The sequence below is a fragment of the Pantherophis guttatus genome, chromosome 1 (genome assembly GCF_059756535.1).
Source record: "Pantherophis guttatus breed Tessera chromosome 1, ASM5975653v1, whole genome shotgun sequence".
Lineage (NCBI taxonomy): Eukaryota > Metazoa > Chordata > Lepidosauria > Squamata > Colubridae > Pantherophis > Pantherophis guttatus.
The window spans coordinates 217,513,193-217,529,874 of NC_142063.1; positions in this window are offsets into that span (position 1 = coordinate 217,513,193).

Here is a 16,682-nt window from a genome sequence, read left to right on the forward strand (position 1 = left end):
CCCTTGAGCCCCGTTTTCAGCTGCAATGGCCTCCTGCAGCCCCTGGCCAGCCCCTGGCCTCCTGCAGCCCCTGGCCAGTGAAAACCATGTGCAGCCCCTCAAGCTCCGTTTTCACTGGCAGAGGCACCATGAGCCGGTCCTTTGCTGTTTCCAGGGTGACCCCATGGGCTATATCTAAATACCCTGTGAGCTGGATCTGGCCCACGGGCCTTCAGTTTGACACCGCTGGTCCAATCTGTTCTTAGAAACATCCAGAGATGGAGCACCCACAATTTCTGGAGGCAATTTGTTCCACTGATTAATTGTTCCAACTGTCAGGAAATTCTTTCTTAGTTCTATGTTGCTTCTCTCCTTGATTAGTTTCTACCTATTGCTTCTTGTCCTGCCCTCAGGTGCTTTGGAGAATAGCGTGATCCTCCACCCTTCTTTGTTGCAGTCCTTTAGATATTGGCACAAGCGAGTGTTTGCGAACTTTGATTAAGTGTATCCTTATTCATCAAGATTTAAGCAAGATAGGGAATGTGCTCCAAATGCCGCTTAAATAAGCTTTAGCTCAATTTGTCAGATGAATAGTAGTCCCCAAGAGGGTCTAGCAGGATTCTAACTTTAAGCCTCTTCCTGAGAAGTTTCTGCTTGTGGAATACTTGATTTTTCTTCTTGCTAGGCTGCCGCTGATCTTTAAAATAAGAACATCCAGCATTGTCCACGATCAAACCTGCTGCTTGTGGTTGACAAGACAAATTCTGAACAGCGACAACAGTGAGGTGTTTGTGCTGGTTAAGAAATGACTTGTTGAGCCTTCCTAGAATGGAAGCCTGAGCATGTCTGCAAATGGTTGATGTCTTTGCAATAACTTTGGAAAATGCCACCGGAACGGTGTCGCAGTTAGAAATTCATCTAAAGGGAACAAAAATACCACATTTTTCAGCTTGCCACATTGTCAGTAAAATCCGGACGCAATGTCACATCAAGAGACTCAAAACTCCATTTCCCCTTATATCTTTGTTGTTGTTATTGTTGTTGTTGTTATTCCCTCGATTTTTTGTTATTCTATCATCTCCCAAAGAAATGTTTATTTGGAAACTCTTTTGATGCAATGCTTGCCCTGCCCACCCACACTCCAAGCTGCAAGCAGAATATTCTTATTGCCACAGTTTATTAAAGACGAAAAAATGATGCGTGAAGTTTTCCTCCACCTGGCCACCTTGCCTCCTCTGTCCATGCAGAGGAAATATAGCTGGAGACCTGTATTGTTCTGAATGGCAACAGAGGGATCGAATATGTTCAGCTCCAGCTGCTTATAGATAATTTAAGCCAGGCTCTGCATCCATTTTTAGAACAGTCCTGTGGTTCTGAATGACTTTCACAGAGGCTGCATCAAAAGAGAGAGTTGAATGCAGCATTTGTAGAATGAGATAAGAACAGTAATTACAGGCAAAAACAGAAAAAGTTGGTTTTACTTAAAGCACACACACACACACATACACACACACACACAGAGTTTACAGAACATATACTCTTTGTGGCCTTAGCAGCTTTTGCACATACACACTTATCTCTCTCTCTCTCTCTTTTGCACTACTGTACTTGTACTGTAGGATGTCGGTAGTCCTGTAACCCCTTCCCACTGAAAAGAAAACAAGATGATTAACTTGACAGTTTACTGCATAGAGGGTAGTTCTCAACTTGCAAATATTCGTTTAGTGACCATTTGACCATTGTTCACATGACGGTTGCAACATCCCTTTGATCACGTGGTCAAAATTCGAGCACTTGGCAACTGGCATGTATTTATGCCAGTTGCGGTGTCATGGATTGTCACGTCATCATCATTTGTAACCTTCCCAGCCAGTTTCCAAACGAACAAAGTCAATGGGGAAAGCCAGATTCACTTAATGACCACATTATTAAATTTCTGATTTCGGGTTGTGTGATTGGCTGGCTGTAGTTGCTGAGTCATAGTCTTTGGTTTTAAGTATCATTTGTGTGATGTAAATTAGTGCTGGTGTTCTTGTTTGGGTGTCTTCTGATGATGCCATGGTCTGGTTTCGAGTTGATTTGATTGGCTGTGTGTGATGTGGTCCGATTACTTGTGATTTGTTGAGTAAAACCAAGGACTATGACTCAGCAACTACAGCCAGCCAATCACACAACCCGAAATCAGATCAGGACTGACAAAGGTATTTAAAGGCTAGCGCTCCCCCAGACAAGCACAATCCACAATTGCCAAGTTCAGAGCTCAAACAAACAACATATTTATAAATACATTAAGGAAGCAGGAATTAGAAAACTCTGACTATCTAGATCAGGGGCGTCAAACTTGACTTTATTGAGGGCCGCATCAGGGTTGTGTTTGACCTTGGGGGGATAGGGTGGGCATGGTCAGGGTGGGCGCAGCCAGATTGACGTCACTCATCAAGGCTCCATTTTTGGCCGCGACGGCCACCTGCAGCTCTCTGCCAGTAAAAACGGAGCTCGAGGAGGCCATGTGCTGCCCTTCTGAGCTCTGTTTTTGCTGGCAGAGGGACCGCGGGCCAGTCCTTCATTATTTCCAGGGTGGTCCCATGGGCCAGATCTAAGCCTGCGGGCCTTGAGTTTGACACCCCTGATCTAGATCTTAACTGAACAATGATCGGCACCATCCTTTACCACTCACTAATTTAGTACTGTAGTTCAATAATATTCAAAGGTTCTCAATGTTATATTAATTACATCAGTATTAATAAAGGAAACTAGTCCCAAATCCAGCCTTAGCTATAGAAATCACTGATGACTTTGGACAGTCCTTCTTTCTGCACCCAACCTCTTCTGCAGGGTTATTTGTGGAAAAATGGAAGCAAGCGCATTACATTTGCTGCCTTGAAGCCGCTGGAGGAAAAGGCAGGATATAAATCTTACAAATAAATAAATCTAAGTAGATTCATCTGATTACTATCATTAAGGCACGGTATGACAATCAGGGAACTTGGACTCAAGAAGATGTATGACAATGATGCCTTCTCAAGGAAGATTTACCCCGGTTTTTCTCAGACTCTGCTCTAGTGGTGGGTTGCTACCGGTCCGCTACTGGAGCCTCCCGCTTCTGGTAGGGACAGTAGTGGGAGGCTCCACCCACCCACCTGGACATCTCTGTACAGGCGCATAAGTGTTGCTTGCGTGCGTGAGTGTGCGAGCACCCACGAGTGAACTGGTAGCGATGGGATTTCAACAGTGGTGAAATCTGAACCGGTTTACTACCGGTTCGCTGGCTGCGCATGCGCACTGCATACCATGCACCAAATGCGAGGTGTGCACATGCCGTGCACACCAAAAGGAGGCATGCAGTAAGTAGAACAGCGCGCAAGAGGAAGGGGTGATCAGCTGTCACGCGCAATTGCTTTTAAAAGTAAAAAGAAAGCCTCTGATGATCATGTGGCTCAGCTGTGATCGTCAGAGGCTTTTTTTTACCTTTTAAAAGCCTTTTTAACGATCTCAGTTGTAGAAAAAATGCTTTTAAAAGTAAAAAAAAAGCCTCTGATGATCAGGCAACTCAGCTGTGATCGTCAGAGGCTTTTTTTTTACCTTTTAAAAGCATTTTTTAACAACCTCTTGAAGAGGTTGTAGAAAAAATGCTTTTAAAAGTAATTAAAAAAAAGCCAGTGATGATTGCGCAACTCAGCTGGGCATGGGCGGGGGGGGCAGAGACTTTTGCTCCCGGTTCTCTGAACCACCTGCCGCCATTGCTCACCGGATCGGGCAATCTGGTCCGAACCAGGAGCATTTCACCCTGGATTTGAATCACACTACTGCTCTGTTCCCTTACGCAAGTGGAAGATTTGTAATGAATGTCACTTTCAAGAGAAAATCAGCTAGAGTCAAATCTATCTCGAGCTGGTTACATTGCTGGTAGTGTCACTGTTCTTTGTGAAACATGAAGCCAATCTGAAGAGAGGAAAGGAGAGAGACCCTAAAGCACACTTGAGAATTCACAAGATCACTGTGTCACATTTCATTTGCTGAATGCTCTCCAGATTGTTGACTTAACATTCAATCCCTTCTTTTCATTGGAAAAGAGGAGGTAACACAGGCTTTAGATCGCCAAGCTTAACAGCCTCTTAGAGTGATAGTTAAGGACATTATGTAATGCTTCTGAGAAACTTTTAGATACCTCAGCACTGTAAAATTAAGGCAGGGCAAAATTAGGAAAGTTGAGCTACAATGAGGCCAATTGATCATTGATATAAATAGTTGATCAGCTATAATGAGGCAAAGATAGGCACTATTTCATGTAAATTTAACAGGACACGTCAGTTGTCCAGATCTATAGTAAAGCAAGATTTTGGATCTGACCTAACAGCATTTGGCATATACAGATAGTCCTCGACTTACAACAGTCTGTTCAGTGACTGTTCAAAGTTATAATGGCACTGAAAATAATGACTTACGACCATTTTTCACACTTATGACCATTGCAGCATCCCCATAGACATATGATCAAAATTCAGATGCTTGGCCACTGACTCATATTTATGACAGTTGCAATGTCCTGGGGTCATGTTTTGTAATCTTCTGACAAGCAAAGTCAATGGGGAAACTAGATTCACTTAACCGTGTCACTAACTTAACTGCAGTGATTCCAGTGGTGGATTTCAAAATTTTTTACTATTGGTTCTGTGGGTGTGGCTTGGTGGGCGTGACATGGCTTGGTGGGCGTGGCAGGGGAAGGATATGTAAAATCTCCATTCCCATCCCACTCCAGGGAAAGGATACTGCAAAATCCCCATTTCCTCCTGATCAGCTGGGACTTGGGAAGCAGAGAATAGATGGGGGTGGGGCCAGTCAGAATTACTACCGGTTCTCCAAACTACTCAAAATTTCCATTACCGGTTCTCCAGAACCGGTCAGAACCTGCTGTAACCCACCTCTGAGTGATTCACCTAACAATTGTGGAAAGAAAGGTCATAAAATGGGGCAAAATTCACTTAACAAATGTTTTGCTTAGCAACAGAAATTTTGGGCTCAACTGTGGTTCTAAATCGAGGACTATCTGTACTTTTGGACAGGAGATTAATCAACTGTCTTGGGAAGAAGTGGAATTAATGGATAAGTTACCTTTACAGGCTCCTTAGAATCTCTATTATCTGCATTTCAATATTTTGAAGGGGTCAGTACACTGTTGGTTTCTTCTATGTAGGATCAGCTGCTAAAGTGTTCAAAGAAGTAAAACTGCTCAACAATTCTATAATTTAACCATAATAACTTAATAACAGATTGTATGGAATTTAACAGCAAATAATAATATATTCACTATGTCCTAAAGATAGGTAGACATTTTGATGTAAAGAACTTGTGAGAAATAACACATTTTGGAAAGTACTATTGTAGATCTTTTAAAAAAAATATTTATGAAAAATAGACTTCATGTAAACATTTCTGCACTCAGCACTACTTTATTTATGAAAAGAATTATTTCAGCCTTGAAGATTTGATTTTAATATTATTAACGCTGCACATCAAAATGAATGAACCGTGAATATTGAAAATAGTTACTTTTGCCTGGATGATGCTCATAGATTTATTTTCATTCCCTCCTAAACACCAAGTACCTGTAACATAAATTTAAATCTGAAATGACTTTAATAGATTAAACCTTTCCTAATGTTCACAATCTTAATCTTAACTATGGGAATTTAGTCTACTATAGATCAGACCAACACATCTCATAACTAAAATAAACTCACCCTAGTCACAACCCCCACGCACATATCTGAGCATGCTGTACTAAAAATATTCATATTATTTGGAGCAATTTGTACATGCATGTTTATAGTCAAGAAGTTCATGAAGTATAAAAGTTAAAGGTCAGATTATAAGAAATACAGATTAAAAGACGTTAGATTGTGATTGACAGAAAAGGAGAAAAAGTGGGAGAAGCTATGATGCGTAGTAAGAAATTCCTCAGGAAACAGACTACCTTGCTATATACAGGTAGTCCTTATTTAGTGACCACCAATGGGACCAACAAGTAATTAAGCGAAGTGGTCACTAAGTGAAAATCACATTACCATGACTATGCTTATGATTTTATTTCAACTTTCCTTTGCTTTACTGTATCAAAAGGATATAACCCCAAATCAGGGGTGAAATCCAACAGGTTCTGACAAGTTCTGGACAACCAGTAGCGGAAATTTTGAGCAGTTCGGAGAGCCGGCAAATACCACCTCTGGCTGGCCTCAGAGTGGGGTGGGAATGGAGATTTTACAATATCCTTCCCCCAGGAGTGGGAAGGGAATGGGAATTTTGCAGTATCCTTCCCCTGGAGTGGAGTGGGAATGGAGATTTTGCAGTATCCTTCCCCTGCCACACCCACCAAGCCACGCCCACCACGCCATACCATGCCCACCGAGCCACGCCCACAGAACCAGTAGTAAAAAAAAATTGGATTTCACCACTGCCCCAAATAGCTAGGTGAACCCCAATAGTGGTGAAGATTTCTGGAATTCATATGGAAGCTGGATAAAAGGGAAAATCTTATAGTCCCTTTCCCCCACTCTGTGCTGGGATAATTGTCAAGAAGAGAATTGATGTTTGTGTTTATATTCCTTGGAGAGGAAGGGATTACAAGAGAGTAAGCAGGCACACAACAGGCAATACACGTGAAAAGGAGTACACTAGTATTGGCTGTCTGCTAGTCTGCTGCAGGCTGGGAGCCAGGAGTTGCTTAGGAGCAAACAAAAGCCTATAGTGTGACATTCATTAGGGTCTTGTCAATGTCAGGCAGCAATGCCAGCTGGCCAGAGAGTTCTAATCAACTAATTAAGGTCACGGAGCTGAGCTTATTAACTTGCCGTTAGCCCTTTTTAGGGATGAACTGCACTGGGAAGAAAAGCAGCCCAGGAAGAGATCACTTGTTTAGGCAATCTCTCTGCTTAATTAGGTATTCGGAGGAGGGGGAGGAAAAAATGAGTCTGGCACAAGACACCATGGACTAAATGACTGTAATAGAGAACATGTGATTGAGAGACCTTCTGCCAAAGTCGGAAATGTGGGCATTGGTTATGAAGTTACTTTTTAAATATCAATTATTAGCTGTTGCCTTTAAATGAAATCTACCTGTATTTGCAACCCGTAGAACAAGCATGTCCAATCCAACATGCCTGTTCTTCAACCCACAAGCTGCATGCAAGCCTGGACAGCTAGTAATGAGGTCCCCCAAGATCAATAAAAGCATAAAAAACAAAGTTCATTATTTATGCACACTAACTCTTTTATATATGAGTTATATAGAGTTCATATTATATGTGAATTATATAGAGTTTTATATGAGGCCCAAAACCATTCCTCTTCATTCAGTATAGCCCAGGTAAGCCAAAATGTTGAGCACTCATGCTGTAGAACATGAATCAATAATTCTAGATTGTTTTAAAATTCTTTTTTGCAGCAAGAGTTGCCAGACGATGAAAATTTGTACATATACTTTGTAAAAGCCACTTTCAATTTTTCAGCATTTCTGTATGCTGTCCTATCAGTTGCCATCTGCATTGTTGCAACGATTTATAGAATAATACATTTATAAAATAATTCATTAAATACCAAAAGTGGTTTTTTAAAAAAATTCTGGTCGTCTTGTTTCAGCTTCCAGGTACCAAATCCTGTTCCATCTATGTTAGCCTCTCATTGGTGGCCAATAGCAAGGAATATTCAACGCCATATTCTTCTCTTATAATAGTTGCCTGTTTTGTCATCTGGATAGCTTTCACAAAGAATTTGAATACTTTGAATCCAGGCTAATTCAATCGTTTAAGTGAAAAGTTAATAATAAATAATCTTTCTATTGGGCAATGAGCATTTTTATTTATTAATTTGGGCACAATCAATGAAGTAGTTTCATTAGTTTTTATCACTTATCACCAACTAGATCCTCATCTATATGGGATTGATAAGGGAGTATATGCAGGACATGGATACGGTCTTGTATAAAGTAATGTCAATGGTGGAAATTCATTCCAAATGATGTGATGCAATGAATTATGCTTAATAATTATGCTCAAAATCAATTATGCCTGCTTCCCATAGTGGCCAACCACAGGGCTTAACAATCATGTCTTAAAAACCATACTGTTATTCCTACTAGAAAAGAATGTTGCAGGATCCAATCTGGGTCAGTCACTCAGACCAGAGATTTTGTTTCCAAGCTTTTGGACTCCTCAGGGAACTTCAGAGAAGTTCCAGCATGAGCCTGAAAGCTCAGAAAACTAAGCCTCTGGTCCTGGTGACTAACCCAGATTGGATCCTGCAACATTATCCAGGGACACATATATTACAATAGAATGGAATGAAATCAATAATGGGTTTCAATTTCGGACGCTACCGATTTACTCGTGGGTGCGCACATGTACAGAAGCTTCTGCACATGCGCAGAGACATCTGGGCAGGTGGGCGGAGCCTCTCGCTGCCGCTACCAGTTCACCTGATCTGGGGCAAACGGGTAGCAACCCACCATGGAATAGAATGGAATGGAATGGAGTGGGGCGGAGTGGAACAGAACGGAACGGAACAGAACAGAACACTTTATTGTCACTTTAAATGTACACTAATGAGCATATATTAAAATGAAAATTTGTTACATTCAGCTCTCAAAAGTGAACTATTCGTCTTCATTTGAGAAAAGAATATGTACAGTTGGGAAATTAGGATAAGAAAAAATTCCTTTGTATCTGTACCATTTTCACTAAGTGGTTAACTGCAATGCCCAAGGATAGTTAAAAATTAGCATTATAGGAAAGTAGCTCTATACTTTTCAGCTGTACAGAGGAAATAATTATAACATTACAGAATATGGTCCTACAGTCCTTTGATAATAATATTCAAAAAGCTTATTGTCATAGCCACCTTTAAGTAGTTGGTTTAGTGCAGGGGTGAAATGCTCCCAGTTCGGATTGGATTGCCCGATCTGGTAGCGATGGCAGCAGGTGGTTCGGAGAACTGGTAGCAAAAATCCCTTCCCCCCCATGCCCAGCTGAGCCATGCGATCATCAGAGGCTTTTAAAATAACTTTTAAAAGCATTTTTTCTACAACCTCTTGAGGTTGTAGAAAAGCCAAAGAGGTTGTTTTAAAAATGCTTTTAAAAGGCTCTGATGATCCCAGCTGAGTTGCCTGATCATCAGAGGCTTTTTTTCCCTTTTAAAAGAGGTTGTAGAAAAAATGCTTTTAAAAGTAAAAAAAAAAAAAAAAAGTTGGCCACGCCCACCCAGTCACATTACCCCCCACCAAGCCACGCCCACAGAACCAGTAGTAACAAATTTTACATTTCAACAGTGGTTTACTGAGAGGAAAGCTTCCTTCCCCCCAACCTTTATATAATTATAAATAACTTTAATTATTATAATTATTATAATAATTATAAATAAATATAAATAACTCCCCCCTCCTCAGTATTTTACTGTTTTAGACACTCTTTCTCCTTGGAGTTCTAAAACATTTGTCATCAAAATAAAGTTCTATTATAGACTCACTCAAATATTTAGAATAAATGAATTTAACTTCAATTACCATAAACCTGATTGAAAGCAGAGAATGCCACAATCTAAAGATGCTGAAACCGATTTACTTCAACAAAAGATTTTTTAAAAAATGGATCACATGTTTACAGAAAAATGCAAAGCCTTTCTGACACTGGGAGCAACTTGTCTCGATCCTTAAGGTGTTAATAAAGATCAGCAGAAGGTCATGCTTTCAGGAGGAACATTTGATTCTGATTCGGTACATCCTTTTGGAGTGGGAAAAAAATGGCTACACCAAAAAGGGAACAAATTGAAATATATACATAAATATAACAGCAGGGATTAAGTTTGACTGGAGTCAACCTTTGCGGGACTGTTTGAAAATCCTCCTGACGTGGTAGTAGTACCCCGAGATGTTTTTGTCTCCTGTATTTGGAGTTTGGCCATTTATCAGTGCAACATTCAAATTATTTTCATTCCGGGTGACTTTTCAGGGAGAACAACACCAAAATAAATAGTTTGAGATTGTAGTTTAATACCATTTACACTGAAGTCCTTTATTAAAGTACTGGTCCTCCTGAAGTCAATATGACAAATTGGTTTAATATAGTAAGCCCTTTCTATGACCCACACTCTACTTTGGACTGAAACTCCACTCTACAGTTGTGCCTGTAAACAATGTGATGCCCTGTATTCTTTGGAAAGATGGCTAGCTTGTTAAAGGCAGTGCTTTTCTTTGAAATAGCTCCAAAAAGTTAGGCAGTTATATTCCTGTGCTCTATCTTAGATTAAAAACCTCAATGTGTTATATCCTTTCCAGTCTGCCTAAATTTTTCAAAGAGCAGATTTGGACATTGTCATTTTAAGGAGTTGCTTGGATTATTAGCATTTTAAGTAATAAAGGGGTAGATACAGGTAGTCCTCGATTTACAACCACAATCGAGCCCAAAATTTCTGTTGCTAAGTGAAAAGATTTATTAAGTGAGTTTTGCCCCATTTTATGACATGTCTTCCCACAGTTGTTAAGTAAATCATTATAGTTGTTAAGTTAGGGACACGGTTGTTAAGTGAATCCAGCTTCCTCATTGACTTTGCTTGTCAGAACATTGCAAAAGGCAATCACATGACCCCGGGACACTGCAACCGTCATAAAGATGAGTCGGTTGTCAAACATCTGAATTTTGATCACACAACTACGGAGATGCAGCAACAGTTGTAAGTGTGAAAAACAGTCATAAGTCATTTTTTTCAGTGTTGTTGTAACAGTCACTAAATGAACTGTTATAAATCAAGGACTATCTGTATTTAATTTAGACCAGGAGTTTCAAACTCGCAGCCCACGGGCCGGATACGTTACGTGCTGGCCATACCCACCCCCAGTTTAGCAAAAGGGGAAAAAAGTCACGATATATCACATGATGACAACATGATGCCATGAGCTTGACACCCCTGATTTAGAGGATCATCATGCTGAAATGTAACCTACATACTTGTGAATATTCCTGGAATCTATAGTTGGATCCCCTGGAAGATCCTGATGGGTTATTTTACGTGTGTGTATGTGTGCGTAGCCATGCACACACACAATTTTATACATATGTGTTTTTCTTCCAAAAGTGAGCATGTTCATTTCTTTTCGATATACAGCATACTAATCAATAAAGATAAATATGGCTCAATTCAATGAATGTTTACTCTAGAGAAGGGTTGGACCAAGATCTTTTAATCCAATTACCAAGTCTGCTATGCTGACTTGTAACATATTCTAGTTCTAATTTATACATTCATATGATTCTAGTCACAGACACACTTTGTGACAAAAGATGGCACCAGAGGGACAAAAATGTTGTTGGGGAAAGGAAAGGAAAGGAAAGGAAAGAAAAGGAAGGGAAGGGAAGGGAAGGGAAGGGAAGGAAAGGAAAGGAAAGGAAAGGAAAGGAAAGGAAAGGAAAGGAAAGGAAAGGAAAGGAAAGGAAAGGAAAGGAAAGGAAAGGAAAGGAAAGGAAAGGAAAGGAAAGCAGGCTGTCTTTCCGATTATGTCAACATTTGTTTTTCATGGAATAAAACGAAAGATTTGATGTTGTCTTAACCCTTAATCAACCCATATGCTCAGAACAGCTCAAACAGCAGGACAGAATGTGGAAGAAACGCTTTGGAAAACTGTTGATGTTCAAGTATACTTTTTTCTTTTATCATTGCTTGGTTTCTCTTCGTTCTTGTCTTGGCTGAAGATTTTTATTTCCTTTGAGATAACACATGAATTGACTATTGTGAGGTATTAGCCCATCTGCCACAAAATGGTTTAAAGCCCTGCATAGTATTAAATGCACATGCACACACGAGCATGTCGCCTCTTCAGATAAACACTAGTGAGTGAGCAGGTGGAGAGCCAATGTAGTTGCCTTGAGTTTCTTAGAAGAATGGGACACATATGTGAACAATAAAATATAAGAGATCTTGTTAAAAGTTGATGAAGATTATATGAGTGCTTATTGTACATATTACTAGTTCCCTTATAAGTTGTAACACTACTTCACAAACAAAACTGGAGTTGCCATAAAAAGATATATACAACCTTTTATTTTTATCCTGTCTACAAAGTTCTATATTATTCAGCTTATTTTGCAAGTTCATAAGATAAAGGCAGAGGACCTTGATTGCCCATCTACAATAGTGCCCTAAATAAAGTTATCTATGGTGGCATTTTAGAGTTTATTGATACATATCTTTATTGTCTACGCTAAATGCAACTCTGTGCATGAACTCCGTGCATGAACCGTTATGTTATCAGCCTTCACTTGCCAATAACCTTCTGCTAGGTGTAGTTTACTGACTTCTGAAGATTTCAGATTGAAAATTTCTGAAGTTCAATTTTAGGATGCCAGTGATTCAATCTGGGATTTTTTCCTCTATAAATTATATGTTTTATAAGCAACAACCTTCCCCTTAGAAAAGTGAACCTGACATTTTGCCATGTAATCTGGAATTTGCTCTATTGCAAATCACCTGGCTGGGGTCAGCTAGCAGATAGTAATCACCTTCTCCTAGGGTAGGCTACATTTACACATAACAAGCTAGAATTGGTTTCTTATCTTGAGTTGTTATAAACAAGCAGCATGCTAATTGGTGCAGCTCGTTTGCTTCTGGTTTACTCCTTTCTTTACAAAAGCTAAAATAATCTAGAAATTAAGTCTGTACAATGGTTCAGATTTAAATAGGTGGTTAAGATGTTGTAAAAAATGCATCTAACAAAATGTATTATCCCACCCCCAACCTGAATCACATGGCAGTTGTGTGATCCTTGGAAAAAAGTTTTGGATGGGAGCAATTTTTGCATGCACCGTTTGACATTTGAATCTTACTAGAAATGAACAGTGTGAAATCTAAACCCTTATCCTTAAAGGTTGGTCCCAAATATATTTGGATTCATAAACAACAATAAATAGGGTTATATTAGCTTGTTTGGGAGCAATGAACCAGGAATCTGACATCACATGAACTTTTTTTTTTCATTTCTGGTTTGTTTTATTCCTAGATATACAGACTGAGCTGTTTGTACCAGGAAACCATGACAAAACAAAAATCTTAAATTGTTATGCAGGGAGAAGGCAAAGCCTTTGCAGAATTATGTGCAGCAATGGTATATTTCTCCCAGTAAAATTCTGGTTGTTGTGTATATTAGGCATTGATCCCCTTTAATTTTACTTTATGGATTAGAAGTACTGTGACTGTTTGTCATGTCTAGTTGATTCTAAAATGGTAGCACTTTAGAGTATATAAGGATAAATAGCTGTTTGATTAATTGAAACAGAAACCTTTAATGAAGCACAAACAAATTTACACCTTGTAGAAAAATATAAATGAGTCCTAAGGAAGATGGTGTGGTATAACCATTGATTAATAAAGTTTTATTGAGAATTTCATTCATACATGACTCACACATGACATACATAAAGTGAAAACGACTGTGCAAAAATGGATAAGAGCAAACACCAAGGAACCAATGAGTAGACAGGCTCCTTGGGACCTCTCTTGATAAGAAGAGAATGGGAGATCACCCACACGACTAGTATAAACAATTTTACTATCTCTTCAGATCTTCTTAATTAACAAAACTCTTCATCCTATAACTCAACTTTTAACTATACACAAGTCCAATAAGCAACATCTTTTTCAATGCAGATGTCAACAGAAAGTCCAAAGAGAGTCCTAATCACATTTATTAACAAATGCAATATTAAGCATTACATATCTCAACTCTTAAATATAAGCAAATCCGTGTTTCACTGGATCTAGAAAGTAAAGTGGCTGAGGTTTTAAAATTTAAAAGAAAAATGCAAATGATGAACCAAGACAGTGACCTGGGTAACTTTTTCCTCTTGAATTTACAAAAGAAATTTGAGGCTTATTAAAGCCTCAAAGAACTGATAGGCAATGGGACAAAAGAGAAATGAAAACAACAACATTTGAACATACTAATGACTAAGAATATTAGAAGTAAAAGAATGAGTATAACATTGGTTTATTTGATTAAAGTTAAAAGAAGATATGTTGTTATTATTGTTGGCTGAAGTCAATCTTAAACTGGAGAAGCAGGAATCTTGTGGTTGAGACTGGGAGGTTGGATAGACAGCTGGTGGCTTACAAGAACAGGCAGCTATACTGTGGCAAAGCTTCACTGAAGATTTCAAGCAGAAGCCAGAAGAGTTTAGGCTCTTTGTTTTAGATGTCCTATTTTTTTTTAGCATAAACTTGTCCATATTGTTAATGCTAATTCTGTTTGTATTATAGGAATAATTCTGCAGATGCTTTATTTTGGTAAACATTTTTGTAGTCAAGATAGTATTTTCTATTTTGGGGGACCCAACTTTGAAATTTCTTAAAATGATATGCAGGAAGTTTCAAAGAGGTCCAAGCCTCCTCCTCCCCTTTTTCTTCCTCCTCCTCCTCCTTCGAAAAGGAAGAGTAATGGTGGAGTAGCTATGTTGTTTGTCCTGCAACTTTTTCTTAAGCTTAACGTTCATCCACATCCAACTGAGATTGTTTTCTATTCTGTTCAAAAAGATAAAAATGAATTTATGAAATGGAATAGACTTTTCAAAGCAACTAAAGCTTGTGAACTTTTACCTCAGAAGGAGGATTACAGTAGAAGTTGTGGAGCTTCAGATTTTCAGGACAATTTATTTCAGTTTGGCCAATTCTGGGCCTGGTGTATCCAGTGGCATATTCCGTATTGAATGTTATTCCCCTACATACATATCTTTCTATGTGATTCTGAATAAAAACGGGAAAAACAGAATATCTCCACAGAACAACATCCCAGGACAATGTAATGGAGAAAGGACTGTTGGTTTCTCTGAGCTTCCTGTAATTTCAGCAAATATCTGCTCAGCAGGTGTTTATTTCTTGATTTGTTTTTTCATCTGCCTGATTGTGTATGGAAGACAGAGAATAGGCTGTACAGGGAAGAAGTCAAGGCTTCCTACTGTATAAATTAAACTATGATCTTTACTGACAGTCTTTGATTGTTGTTTTTCTTCCTATTTTGTCAAGTCCCATTATGCTGCTTATTTTCATACAGGAGGCACACTGCAGCTTATTTTGTTTGGACGTAAACAATGTCTCGGAGAATAAATTACAGATTTATGCAACTTGCCCATTCAGTTTGTTGTCAGAATATTACTCTGCTGAGAGGCAGGGAGAATGATATTATAACACTATTAATACTTCTGTATTTTGCCTGGCATATTGGTAGATAGAATTTAGGGGGATATATATGATGTGAATAAAAGAGAAAGTCGCATTTCCCCCCTCAGATCATCTAAATCTGTAGGCAAACGGATCAAGACACAACAATATCCCATGTGTCACAAATTACATAATGAGGTATGTGATGCCATTTGCTCCCTTTCCTGTCGCGTTATCTGAATCACTTTCTCCTCTCAGAAATGTTGATAAGGCAGCTTAATAGAGAATCTACCGGCTCATGCATGCAAATGAATTCATCATTTTATCAAGGTATCTTCCTGAATGCTGTGGCTTATTAGAGAGTAATGCAAAGCTCTGTGGACAAATAAATGTGTACAGGTTTGTCTTTTGTCAAGTTGAGGATAAGGCACCAGGCTAGAAACCAGGACTGTGAGTTCTAATCCCGCTTTAGGCATGAAAGCCATCTGGCTGATTTTGGGACAGTTCCACTCTGTCACCCAACTTCACAGGGTTGTTGTTGTGGGAAAAATAAGAAGAGGAAGGAGCATTAGGTATGTTTTCTGCTCGAGTTATTTCTAAAATTGATAAAGATGGAAGAAAATAAATTTAAAATATAAAATTAAATCAAGTATTGAGGAACAAGTATGGTCTGCACTAATAATCTCAGAACACAAAGGAAGAGATGTTAGCCAAGCACCTCTGGCTTTCTTAAGGAATGGATTGATTTAGCATTATGCAAATCCAAGTCCAACTCCTCCATCTTTCTTATGACCAAAAATCATAACAGAACAATGTCCTAATAATGAACTTGATCCAAACCATCCATTGGATTCTTTCCTCCCTTTAAAGATGGGGATAATTCCCTCCACCCCATGCATTCAAGGGAATCCTTCTCTCCACAGAAATCAGAAATCCACAGACTATACCTTGGCCAGGAAAGCCAGTCTGTAACTGTGTTTTCTGTTATTTTAAGTATATCTGTTAATTATTTAGCTATTTAATCTATCATCTAGCTATTTAACCTGTCTATCTATTTAATCTATCATCTATCTATCCATTTATTCAAGATATAGGGATCATAAATCTCACCCGCTCTGTATTCAAACACCCCACAGCATTTTGTGAGAGATTGATCTTTGAGGAGTTGTGATTTTATCAGGTAAATGCCTTGTTCCATCAAAGTGTAATTGTTTGGGCATTTGAACACCTAAAGCTAAAAGAAAAGTTCTGTTTGTATTTTTAATACAATCCATTTTGAAAATGTAAGATGGATGCTCTTGTTTTCATCTCAAAAGAAATCTGGCCATATGCTTTAAAGCTACTTGGGCCAAAAACAGTTGCTATAGTAATTCGTTGCGATTTCTTGATTCGTTGCATAGTCAGCCAGATATTCAGACTGGATTTGGCACTTTTGTCCCCCTCTCGAATCCTTCACAAGGACCTGGGATAGGCAAATGATAGTATTAATAATTATTATTGATAGTATTGCC